The sequence below is a fragment of the Triturus cristatus genome, chromosome 4_1 (genome assembly GCF_964204655.1).
Source record: "Triturus cristatus chromosome 4_1, aTriCri1.1, whole genome shotgun sequence".
Classification (NCBI taxonomy): Eukaryota; Metazoa; Chordata; class Amphibia; order Caudata; family Salamandridae; genus Triturus; species Triturus cristatus.
In genome coordinates, this window is record NC_140585.1 from 535347744 (window position 1) to 535361366 (window position 13623).

The following is a 13623-nucleotide window of genomic DNA, read 5'->3' on the forward strand; positions in this document are numbered from 1 at the left end:
GCAAATCAAGGAGGGATATGTGTGCCATGGTTGATGTTGGAAATTACAATTGTCTTACTCTAAACAGTGTTGGCACTTTGAGCTGTGTTCAGCTGATGATGCCAGGGCTTGCCTACTGTGTGCAGTCGGTGCAGGTGACTGATGTTGTTCTCTTACTTCCTATTCCTATCCAGATACATCCATGGCCACAGGAGGTGACAGCTCCACGGACCAGGAGGAGCTACAGAGCCTTACAGGGACAGAAGGAGAGGAGTCGGGTGGACCAAGTGGCATGGAGGGCGAGTGGAGCCACACAGAGTAGTCGTCAGCACCACCCCCCCCAGCTGAGGGACACAGCAGCTCTGAGGATGACTCCCTTGGGGAGGCGGGTGTCAGCAGCCACCAAACCCCAGTTAGTGAGGCTGTCCCCACCACCGCCACCACCACCACCCTCCTCCCATTGGCTCCCATCCCAGAGGTCCCTGTGGGCTCCCGTGTTCGTGAGCATGTCTCCTTTGTGCCAGGCACTGCACCCCCTGCCCCTGTGTCCCCTGCTGCCCTGAGTGAGGAGTCTTTGGACTTACTTCGACAGAATCATGTAGGGCAGACGTCAATGCTGAAGGTCCTCCATGCACACACAGGTCTGTTGACACAACTGGTGTCATTCATGGAGGGCATTTCCTCGGGCATGTCTGCCCTACAGAGGACCAATCAGTTTGTGGCCTCCTCCTTGACGGCAGCAGTGTCCCTCTTTCTACAGTCCCGCACCCGTCCTACCCCTGCTCCACCCATGATTCCTAGCACCCTACCTGTCCCAAGCACCGAAACCCCCAAACCAAGGTCTAGACGTGCACACAAGCAAGTGCAGGGGACGGATTCCACACTCACAGGGGCTGGTTTGCAGACACACACACAGTCATCCACAACCAATCTGCAGTCCTCCGAGACCTCTCCCTCCCAGCCCCCTTCCCTTGCTTCACCTGCAACCCCGTCCCCCCAGAAACTCTTCCTCTGTGACCTTGGCCACTTCCCCACCGACCCTGCAGATCCTGATTACAAGGGGAAGAGGAAGTCCCCACACACAGAGGGGAGTGCCCCCTCACACCCAGACAACCTCCCCCAGGCACAGTCAGACAGAGACCCCACCCGCAAGTCCCCCCGACGCCAGAAGAGCAAGAACCCCCGCCACCACGCAGCTCCAAGGCAAAGTCTCCGTCCTCCATCCCCCAGGCCACCACTCCAGAGGTTCCCCTGCCACTCCCTGCCCCAGGTTCCCCCACCCACAGATACACCATCCCCAAAATGCTAAGGCCATCCCCCCTAGCACTTGCTCCTCCACACCTGGTCAGACAGTTAGTGCCACTGATGTGGGGACTGTGTCCCCCCCCCTGCCCTGCCGACCTCACCTGTCCCCCATTCCGCTCCCATGGATGTAGGCACTACTTTGGAGTCCACGACCACCCTGTCTGACTTGGGCACTGCAGTGGTGAGACAATCCACTCCATCTTACCTGCCCACTGGCATTGTGCCGGCACCCCCACCATCTGACTTGTGCCCCACAGTTGTGACAGCACCCACCACTTCAGTCAGCTCCACTGCAGTTGCAAGTGTCTCACCTGTATCCCCCACATCTTCACTGCCTCCTTCTGCTGCGCCCTGATCCTGTCTCTGCGGGTGCCTGGCCTGCACCCATGTATGCCCATCCGAGGGGATGACCCCGGTCCTTAGCAGTGCAGGCAAGCAAGGCGTGACAGTTGTCAATCTAATTCACTCCTTGGCATTTGGACATGGACTGGCCATTGGCCTTTTGTTTGCACAGGCGTTTAACTTTTAAAATGCTGAATAAAGCTTTTTTCTTCCTCCCTGTGAACTAGATTTAGCTGTACATTATGTTGATGATGTTTAACATGCCCTTGCACCTGTGATGCTTTGTTTACAATGTTGAATTCTGATGTGTTGCTGTGAGGTACTCCCTGTGGTCCATGAGATATGTATCCTATTCTGGTGGGTATCCATGTCATCCTTTGCAGCTACCCGGGTGTGTCAGGATCAACTATTTGTGGACATCTCTCTGTGAGCATTTCATTTGCATGGTCACATCTCTGGCTGGCACCCCTGCACATATGATGTGCTTCCCATTGTCCAATTTGTCACTTCAACATACTTTGTGCTTATCAACACTGGACCTACAGGTGTGGGCATCATTGTAATAGGAGCAACTGGGTCATCTGTGCAACTTGCTAGACATATGTTTTGGGTATGTGAAGATGACTTAGGGGAGACTCACGTACCCAGGCTGTTGTGACCAGAGCCTTCATTGTGTGGTAACTGATGGCTGACTGACCAAGTGTTCTGCAGACATGAGTGGGACTTGCGGTGAATATGTTTGGCACAGTTGGGCTCCCACAGGGGTTGGGTCCCCTCAAGTAAGTGTGTTGTTCAGTGACATGGCCTGGGCCCATGGTGTGGGTTGTATGAGCATGTGTGTGTGTCCACATCCCTGTTCATACACAGACAGTCTTCCCTTGATATGTTCCTGTGGTTGATGTTTGCTATGTGGTTCTGGGTTCATCCCACTACTTTTCCAATGGGCTACCAGATGTGCGGGTGCATGACACACTACTGTTAATTGGTGTATCATCATTTGGATTTGTCAGTTCTGAGTGGTGATGATGTTGTCAAGCACAGATGGGACACAGTCAGGGTTCCTCAAGGCACCTGTTTATTTGCTAAATCATGTAGTTGTCCCTAGGTGGTAGTTTTCAGTGATTGAGACATTTGTATGTGTGTGTGACTGCTCTCACTTGTCGGGTTCACAGCTGCGATGCTGGCAGGTGTCAGAATGTGTGCCTTGGGGTTCTCCATGGCATCTGCATTGTCCTGGGACTGTGGCAGGGATTCTAAACGTTACGTGAGATTTGAGGTCATAGCCATGTACCGCATACTGTGCAGTATGTCTGTCATTCCCTAGGGTTGTAAACTGTCCTTGTGTGATGTGTCTGTGCACCTTAGTTCCCCCAACATTCCTGTGTTTGTCATGGGTGCATGTGCAATGTCACCTGTCCATGTGGGCCTCACAGATACACATCGTTGCAGTTCAGGGTGTGTGGTGTTGAGGGTGGACTGATGTGAATGTTTGCATGGATGGTCCCCTAGCTCCCGTTTGTCCATGGATGAGGGGTCATGCTGAGTGATTTGTGTTCGTGTATATGTGATGTACGTTTGTTTCACAGGACACATTTCTGGGCTTCCCAGTTTGTACGACATCTGCCTTTAGCATCACAGTGGAGGTGTAATGCATGCTTGTGTCACCCCAATGTCTGCTCCCTGGGGGTAGTGGTGTTGTGTGTCCGTCTCTTGCTGTGTTAGTTGGTGTTCATTCCAGCTTGTGTCACATCTGTCTGTTGTGCTCCCTCTCATCTCCCAATGCCTGATTGCCCACTGAGGATGTCCCAATGATGGTTTACTTTTGTATGGCACTGTGTCCACATCTGTGTCACTGTGGTTCAGCCCCCCTCATGTGTTGTGTAGTTGCCTGGGGATACTGTGACACACACACACACACACACACACACATGCTGTGTCAGATGTGCAGTGTGATTTTGCCTGTTTGTGTTTGTGCATCTGCACAAGTGCATTGGTATTGCTGTTGTGGGCCTTTGTCTGGATGCTGTTTCTGTGATTTTGCATGCTGTCCCTGTGAGTCATATCACATCATTGTGCACATTCATCCTGGTTGTTAGGTGCCATTGCTGGCATGGAATGTGTGTTTGGGAGCTGACACCTACAGTCTACACATGTTGTTTTGATTGGTGTGTCTATTTTTGAGACGTGTGCATGCTTGTTGATGGTCACTTCTGCTGTTGTGTCATTGTACACTGTATGCATTGTCAGCCCCCATGTGTGGTGCTTGTCTGCACATGGCCGAGAGTGTGTTATGTTTTCACAGCACTGTTAGCCTCACCACAACTCTGTGTGTATGGGACACAACCACTAGTTTGCCCCAGAAGTGTTTGATGTGTTGGGAGCAGGGATCATACATGCTGTTTGTTATTTTCAGCTTTGACCATGATGACACTTACCTTTTGGTCACTGTGATGAGGGGGGTTTAGTCCCCATCACTACAATGCTCAACATCTGCTGCATTTTGGAAGCCCACACTTAACTTCTGTTCTACACAGTGATGTGATGAGTGCTATGGTGATGCTTGCCTTGTGTATGTCACACTCATGTGTTGGTCACACATGTGCTGTTACTTACATTGTATGTTCGTAGCCATAATCACTGTTGTGTGAATTTGTCACAGACTACACTCTGTTGACATGATGTTAGGCGGGATGTATTTTGCGGACATACCTGATGTTGGGGTATGTTGGATGTGTTGCGCATCACCCATCCTATGGCTGGGGGGGGCAGGGGTGATGGGCAACATCAACCCTATGGCTTGGGGTGGCAGGGGTGATGGGTAACAGATCACCTATGGGTGGGGGTGGCAGTAGTGATGGGCAACATAGTCCCTATGGGTGTGGGTGGCAGCAGTGATGGGCAACATAGTCCCTACGGCTGTGGGTGGCAGTAGTGATGGGCAACATAAGCCCTATGGGTGGGGGTGGCAGGGGTGATGGGCAACAGTTCCCCTGTGAGTGGGGGTGGCAGGGGTGATGGGCAACATCAGCCATATGGGTGGGGGTGGCAGTAGTGATGGGCAACAGGTCCCCTATGAGTGGGGATGGCAGTAGTGATGGGCAACAGGTCCCCTATGAGTGGGGATGGCAGTAGTGGTGGGCAACATAGTCCCTATGGGTGGGGGTGGCAGTAGTGATGGGCAACATAGGCCCTATGGCTGGGGGTGGCAGGGGTAATGGGTAACATAAGGCCTGTGGCTGGGGGTGGCAGTAGTGATGGGCAACATAGTCCCTATGGGTGGGGGTGGCAGGAGTGATGGGCAACATCAGCCCTATGGCTTTGGGTGGCAGTAGTGATGGCCAACATAGTCCCTATTGCTGGGGGTAAGAGTAGTGATGGGCAACATAAGCCCTATGGGTGGGGTTTGGCAGGGGTGATGGGCAACTTCAGCCCTATGGGTGGGGGTGGCAGGGGTGATGGGCAACAGGTCCCCTGTGAGTGGGGGTTGCAGGGGTGATGGGCAACATCAGCCCTATGGGTGGGGGTGGCAGGGGTGATGGGCAACATAGTCCCTATGGCTGGGAGTGTCAGGAGTGATGGGCAACATCAGCCCTATGGGTGGGGGTGGCAGGGGTGATGGGCAACATAAGCCCTATGGGTAGGGGTGGCAGGGGTGATGGGCACCAGGTCCCCTGTGAGTGGGGGTGGCAGGGGTGATGGGCAACATCAGCCCTATGGGTGGGGGTGGCAGGGGTCATGGGCAACATAGTCCCTATGGGTGGATGTGTCAGGAGTGATGGGCAACATCAGCCCTATGGGTGGGGGTGGCAGGGTGATGGGCAACATAAGCCCTATGGGTGGGGGTGGCAGGGGTGATGGGCAACAGGTCCCCTGTGAGTGGGGGTGGCAGGGGTGATGGGCAACGGCAGCCATATGGGTGGGGGTGGCAGGGGTGATGGGCAACAGGTCCTCTATGGGTGGGAGTGGCAGTAGTGATGGGCAACATAGTCCCTATGGGTGGGGGTGGCAGTAGTGATGGGCAACATAGGTCCTATGGCTGGGGGTGGCTGGGGTGATGGGCAACATAGTCCCTATGGGTGGGGTTGGCAGGAGTGATGGGCAACATCAGCCCTATGGGTGTTGGTGGCAATAGTGATGGGCAACATAAGCCCTATGGGTGGGGGTGGCAGGGGTGATGGGCAACAGGTCCCCTGTGAGTGGGGGTGGCAGTGGTGATGTACAACATCAGCCATATGGGTGGGGGTGGCAGGGGTGATGGGCAACAGTTCCCCTATGGGTGGGGGTGGCAGTAGTGATGGGCAACATAAGCCCTATGGCTGGGGGTGGCAGTAGTGATGGGCAACATTGTCCCTATGGGTGGGGGTGGCAGTAGTGATGGGCAACATGAGCCCTATGGGTGGGGGTGTTAGTAGTGCTGGCCATGCAACCCCTATGGTGGGCTGTTGTTAGTGGCCAGGATGTGGATCCCCTGTGTGTGTGTGCCATTTTGTGGATACGTGTCGTTTGTTTATGTGGTAGGTTTCTGACTTACCACCTGCGCCGTCGGCGTCTATTCCTTATCTGGTCATAGATGTAGAGTACTGGTATGACCTGCGCGATGGGATTCATGAGGTGTTCGTGTCGTACACGCTGCTTGTTGCTCCGTCTCGTACCCACTGCAAGCTGCTCCGCCTCTTAGCCATGTATTGAGTTGTGGCGCGAATCGTAGCTGATATGCTCTTTTTTCGGATTCTGTGACGTGCCATACGTGGCAACCCGTCCGGCGCGTAGGAAGTACGCATCGTACTTGTCATGCCGGAAACTGCTATGGATACTGCTTCCGGGTGACTCGGTTCATCATTGGGAGTTACGGCTCGGACGGAGAATGGAGCTTGAATCCCAGCCTACGTGTCGGTCGTGTTTTTGGCAGTTATTCGCATCGTACTTACTCTACAGGACGGACCGGCTCTGTGTTCGTGTCAGTCGCAGGATAAGGCTACGTACAGCTGTCTGACCAGCTATCGGAATCGGCCCCAGTGTATTACACTTACTTTTTGCTTACTTATTCGTTTTATTAGACTTTATTTTCACATTTGGCCCGTTTGTGACATGGGGAATCAGTAGTAAAAGTATAACAATATGTGTGTGTTTAAGGTTGTATTTCTACTTTATTATTTGATTAAATTGTTTTCTCATTAATTTGATGTTATACACATAAATTAAATGAATATACATGGTCTTTAAAATTAATTGCATGTACTCCTGTGCACTTTGATTTCCCCCATTGACCCAAAGCCAAACTCAGCAGAATGCTGGGCTGCTCTGTAGACTGTCTCCTTTACTGAATAATCTATCATTGGATTGCTCCCCTGATTAATAGTTAATTATTTCAGATACTATGTAGAGGAATCCTGAGGTTTATACTTTCTCTGCTTGAAAAATGTTTGATTAGTTTGCTTTGTCTTTTTTGACAGAAATTTTGCAAGCCTTGATAAAGGACAAGCAGTTCAATGACACGATTGTTCAAACAGATTCACCTCCAGTGCTGTTTTGTCCTCCTCTGCCTTCATCCCAGCCAGAGGCTGTCCACAGTGAAAAAAGGCACCAGTAAAATGGAACATTTCCTTAGTAAAAGGAAACCATGAAGTAGCTGCTAAAGTAGCTTGCCATAAGAAGGACGAAGGCTTGAATATAAACCCAAATATTTCCATATAATGAGCAGCCTAGGTCTGCTGGATCGCAAGACTGCAGGATTGTTAATGCCCTTTAAATGTATTAGACAGGAAACATGGCTCTCCCAAAAAGTTAATTTTTGTCATTGTCTTAATTCTGAATCCTCAATAAAACCCTGCAACCAGGCAAAGAGAAAAGAATATAAGAACAAAATTAAAACATAAGGCACCATCTACTCACTAAAGTTACTTTTCAAAGAGAAAAAAAAAAGAACTATGAACAAGTCCACACTCTAGATGAGTGTGGCCCAGGCCAAATTTGACACACAGATTAAAAAAGGAAAGAGAACATTGAGAATTATAACTAATAAAATTGGTTTCAGTCTTGTCTAAGGGTGGGCGTAGTTGGTGGAGTATCACTACACGGAATTCTGCAAAATTGAACAAAAACTCTGTGAACTACGCTCCGCAACTCAGGTCTGTCTCATCCCCATTAATAAAACAGAAACCTCACATACCCTTGATAAAACAACAAGTAACTCTATCTTTACATGCATAAATGCATATAGTCATCTCACAAAAGTGAAAATGAAAATACACCAAGCAGTGTTAGAGGTGATGATTTTGGTGTCCTCCCTAACCTAGGGAGAGAACCAAGCAGATGCCTTGAACACAAAGAGCACATCATGCTCAACGATTCGGTGGTGGTCCTATCCTCCTAGGACCACCCCAAGCACAGTTATTGGCAAAAATACAATCCAAACCAAAGGCCCTGCAAAGCATTATGGGACGAGATTCCATAGTGCAGTGAATATTATAGTATCCAATATCAAAACATTCCTAAAGGGACAGGCTCTCGGGCTCAGCTGAGAGCTAATACAATAATATTCACTGCACTCTAGAATCTCGCCCCATAATGCTTTGCTGGGCCTTTGGTTGGCATTGCATTTTTTCCCATAACTTTGCTTGGAGTAGTTCTAGGAGGATGGGACCAGTGCAATCATTGAGCATGATATGCTCTTTGTGGTCAAGGCATCTGCTTGGTTCTCCCCCTAGGTTAGGTGGTACCCCAAAATCATCACCTCTCTCATCACCTGATATTTTTTAAAGCTCACTTTTGCGAATTGGTTATATCCTTTTTAGAATGTAAAAAGTAAAGTTGTTTTATCAAAGGGTTGTGGGTGCAATAGCTTACTCCAGAGTGTATGCATGAATTACGTGTTATGCATATTATGAAAACAGAAATCTTGTGTTTTCATTGTAATGCGGATTAATAAATCAGAAATCTCACATACCTTTAGTAAATGTGTTGTGCCAGCTCTGTTGCTGTCTGAGTGTGTCTGTGTGCCAGTTGACTGGATGCGTGCTGTGATGTGTCCATTCTAGTGGTGTGTACTCCACAATAGGGTAGTACTGCTAACTAGTGTTTGTGTAGGTGTCTTGCAACATGTTTTGTGCATGTGTATTGCATTTCTCCCCTGTTCTTCTGTGATTTTTACTGTATCTTGTCTGTTCTTCCCAGGGTACTTTGCCTGTTGTGTGGTCAACACTGACCCCCAACACCCAGAAGCCAACACCAGTGTGGAAGTTGACAATTCCCATCAACTGATGTCCCACACATCCCTGGACTTCCATTCTCCAACACATTGAGAGCGTGTGTCCACTGTTACGTAGAATTACCGTGCAACTATTGTGGAATAAACGTGTTGCTGATGTGTAATGAATCTGTGCTACGCTTTGTTATGTGCGTTGTCTGTCTTCCCACATCTGAGTGACATCTGCTTACCTCACCTGTGGACTTGTTACCACTGACTGGGGTTGGTGTTGTGTCTGTGCATGCCAATGTGTTTCAGGTCAACATCATTGCGTGTGATGAGTACCATGGCCATGGTGAGTATGTTTTGTGTTGCCATAGTGGTGTGTCTCCCTCACATGTGTCACATCCCCATGACTCACCTTACTTTGGTCACATTGTTGCAGTATTTGACATGCACTGTGTTGTGTAGCAGATCGACATCTCCCTGAACATGACAAGTTGGAATCACAACAGAGGCAAGTATGGTGTACTGGTGAGTTTATTTACAAACATGTGTGAGGGAAGTGCACAGGATGGTGGGTGCTGTACATTTGTTTGGGAATCCAAAGTTCACATTGGAGTTGGAAGTGCTGGTAGATGAAATGTCCAGAGTAAAGTCCACAGTCATCTGATACATTGGCCCAACATGAACACTCCACATCATGTGGGCAAGTTGTGTGCGATTGGACGAGGTGAACGGGTTGCGCACAAAGGACATTGTCCAGAACAGGTTTAGAGGCCCTTGGGGATGTGCTGGGACATCTGCCTCTCACATGTCTGTCTTCGGACGACCCCTCTTCTTCCGGGGGGGGGGATTCTCATGTGCAGGCCTCTGCAGTGCAGGGGACTCTCTGCCAGAGTCCTCCTCCCTCCCTGTGGTGCTGGCAGATGGTGTTGCGACAGATGTTGTGGGCACACAGGGGGATGTGGAAGGTTGGTGTTGATCTGGCGGAGGCATTCTAGTATGTCCCGATGCACCGCAGTAATGTCATCCCACTTGGCCTCCATGCGGGCATGGTGGGCGACCTGCTCGTGTTGCATGTCCTTGAGGATCCCCACTACCTGGCCAAATCCTCCGGTGCTATCCTGGTACGCATCTAAGATGCGTGCCAGGTGGGGGTCATCATGCAGTCCTGTGCCTTCCACCCCTCCCAGCACCCCTCTCCACACGGGCAGGACCAGTGGCGGGACGCACAAGTGACACTGGGACCCCTTGGGTGGTGTTGTTGGTGGTGTTTGCTGTAGCTTGCAGGGGGTCCTGTGTCCCTGTGCTGTGGGTGTTGATTGGCCTTGGTCTGTCCGTGTTGGCGGGGGTGCCCTGTTGGTGTCCAGATGCTGGAGGCGTGGGTACCGGGGGGGCAGATGTTGATTCTGCTGGTGCTGCATGATGGCTCACATCGGAGGGTCCAGGTTGGTTGTCGTCATCCGAAGAGGACAGTGAGAGAGTCAGACCAGAGTGCTCAGTGTCCACCAGAGTCTGGGACTGGGTATCCTCATCATTTGGTGCTGGGTGCCCAGCACCACCTGTGTTTGGAAGAGACACACAATGTGATTTATGTTTCTACATGCATCGTTGGTTCACAAACATGACATTTTCTACTTTTCGAACAGATGCCTGCCTGTACAATGCTTTTTCCCAGCTTGTCACGGACGGAGTTTGATATTGTTGTTGGCCATTTGCCAGCATGGCCTTGTGCTCCCCACAACAGAGCCCAGTGTCAGACATCTTGTCAGTCCCTACCCAGTCCCTGTGAGGCAAGTATGGTTCAGTTTGATCTTGCTGGGCCATGTGGGTGGGTGTAGGTTGTCTGTGACTGCGAGTCCCATCATACTCTTGGCTACACCCCCCTTCCCAGCATGCCCATACTTCCTCCCTCTTGACTCTGCTTCCCTGTTAGGGGGTGTGACAGCAATGGCAAGATGGCTGACTGTGAAGTCCTGATGTTTGTTGTTGGCCATTTCCCAGCATGGCCTTGTGCTCCCCACAACAGAGCCCAGTATCAGACATCTTGTCAGTCCCTACCCACTCCCTGTGAGGCAAGTATGGTTCAGTTTGATCTTGCTGGGCCATGTGGGTGGGTGTAGGTTGTCTGTGACTGCGAGTCCCGTCATACTCTTGGCTACACCCCCCTTCCCAGCAGGCCCATACTTCCTCCCTCTTGATTCTGCTTCCCTGTGAGGAGGTGTGACAGCAATGGCAAGATGGCTGACTGTGACATCCTGGTGTTTGTTCGGCTACAAGTCCAAAGTGAGCCCCTGTGCTTCACACAGCAGCACCCAGTATGGAGTATCTTTTGCTGATATTTCAATGAGGTGTGTGTCAATTCATTGTACCCGGTGAGTTGTGTGGAGTTTGTGTTGAGGGGGGGTCTCCCCATGCTGATTAGTATGGTCAGGGCTGTCAGTCCTCCTTCCCATCATGAAACATGCTTCCATTGTAGGGCGTGCAAGTTGTCTTTCAGGATGTCAGTCAGTGGTGTCCTGCTTCTGATTTGCACACAAGCCCTAGCAGGGCCTTGTGCTCCCCACAGCAGGAGCCAGTGTCAGCCATCTTGTCAGTCATTTTCCACTCCCTGTGGTGTGGGCATGTTTCTGAGAGGTCTTGATGGGCCAATCAGGAGGGGGAGCATTATCTGTGACTACAGGCCCCATCATGCTTTTGGCTACACTCACTTCACCTGCATCCCCACTATTCCTTCCTGACAGTCAGCTGCTCTGTGAGGTGGTGTGTTTGTGGTGTCAAACTGTCTGGCAGGGTCTATTTGGCTTAGTGCCACTGGCTTGCTCTATTTGTTTGTAGGTTGGTGCATGTCATGACACAGTTCCCAGTCACTATGAGATGGCAGGTATTGTGTTTGTCTAACTGGCATACACATCTTGGGCTGATTATCTATTGGTTAGTGTAGCTTTGGTTGCGGTGCATGGTTTCACTGTCCCCTTGCCACACAATCTTGGGTATGTTGTTTGTGTACTCACCAGGCTCTGGGATGTCTGTTAGGCCATGGATGGTCTCTGGTGGTAGGATGTCCCGCACCTTCTCCTCCCAGGTCCTGAAGTAGACTGGTTTGGCAGGAGGGCCACCGCCGGTGCACTGACTCAGGGCGTGATCTTTTTCGATGAGTTTCTTGACACTCCTGCACACGTCATACCATCTGTTCTGGATGTCGTCCTTTGTGCGCCTTGCTGGTGCTTGGGCGTTCACCTTGTCCACAATCCTCGCCCACATCTTGGTTTTCTGTGAGATCGGGGTCCTTTGGACCAATGTACCAAACAAATGTGGCTCTACTCTGATGATCTCGTCTACCAGCACTTCTAACTCACTATCTGTGAACTATGGATTCTTGTTTGCAGGCATGGTGATGGGTGGTGGTGGTGAGGGATGTGTGTGAGAGGGTGCAAGTGATGGTGGGTTGGTGTTGGTTTTGCTGGGTGTATGTGTGTGTGCTTTTGTATGAGGTGCTGATGGTGTGTGAGTTGTGTGATGGGTGAGTTGTGAATGTGTCTGTGGTTTCTGTGTACTGGTGTTTGCTGCTGGCTGTGTCTCCTGTTTGCAAGGGATGATGGTAATGATTGTAGTCCTTTATATAGTTGGAGTGGTGGGTGTGTCTTTGTCCCATGTTTTTTTGTGGTATTTATTGGCTTTGTCATTGCTTGTTTGGTCCCTTTTTTGTCTTTTTTCCTTTGTGTTTTGTAGGCATGAAGGAGACGTTCATGTGACGGAAATGGACGCTGCTGTTGTCTCGTGCGGGCTTCTCCGCCTCGTTCACGCTGCCTGTCTTCTGTGTTTGGTACGCGTCATTCGCGGCGGTCTCTATTGCTTGTGTGCCAGGTTGCGGCTTGTTCTCCGTGCAAGTCGGTCTGGTTTTGCACGCATTGCATCGTACTGCGCAACTCGTACTTTGCGGGTACGGGCCGGTCGGCTTCATTCCGGGTTCGTGTCGGTCGGTGATGTTCGTGTCGGTTTTCTGGCCGGATCACTATTTTCCCTATGGCTCGGTCAGACGGCTTGTATTCCGTACGTGTCGGTTGTAATTCACACGCGTTGCATCGTACTGCACAGGTCGTACGGCGCTGGTCCGTGTTGGTCGGTGTTCAGTCCGGGTCCTTGTCGGTCGGTTCGTTTTGCTGCCGGAATCGGAATCGGCCCCTAAATACAAAATAATCAAATGTTAAACATATTTAAAATTAGACCATCAACCTATTTCATTTCATAGATTTTATTTTTATATATTAAAAAATATCAGAACAGCGGCCCAGCTGCACTACACATAGAAGGAGGAAAACGCCATCAGTGATTGTTTTTGTGCAGGAAGATGTCCTTTCTTGTACAACAACAATCATCCCTGCAACGCAGGCACCCTTGCACCATGGTACAAGGGTGCCTGAATTGGCGCTTGGCAGCCAATTGTGCACCAGTGCAGAGGAAAGCACAGGGATGTGTCGTATTGCTGTAAATACAATGTAACTCTGTACTTTCCTAATGACACAGCTCGGCTCCTCGCTGCATCATTGTCTAGTATATATGCCCCACAGTGAGGCATCCTAGGCAAACACCACCCTTCCCACTATCCATTTATCGACATTTTAAATAAAAGAATACATTTACTAGGATCTCAGAACAGCACAAACCATAGTGCAAACACTAACATAAGGTTTCTGTACAAAGGACAGAAATTCACTGCAAGTTATTTCAAAAAGTGTTACTCTTTGACAATATTCAAACACTAGATTACTTTGATAATATACACTCTGTTCTAATTAAGCCAACCA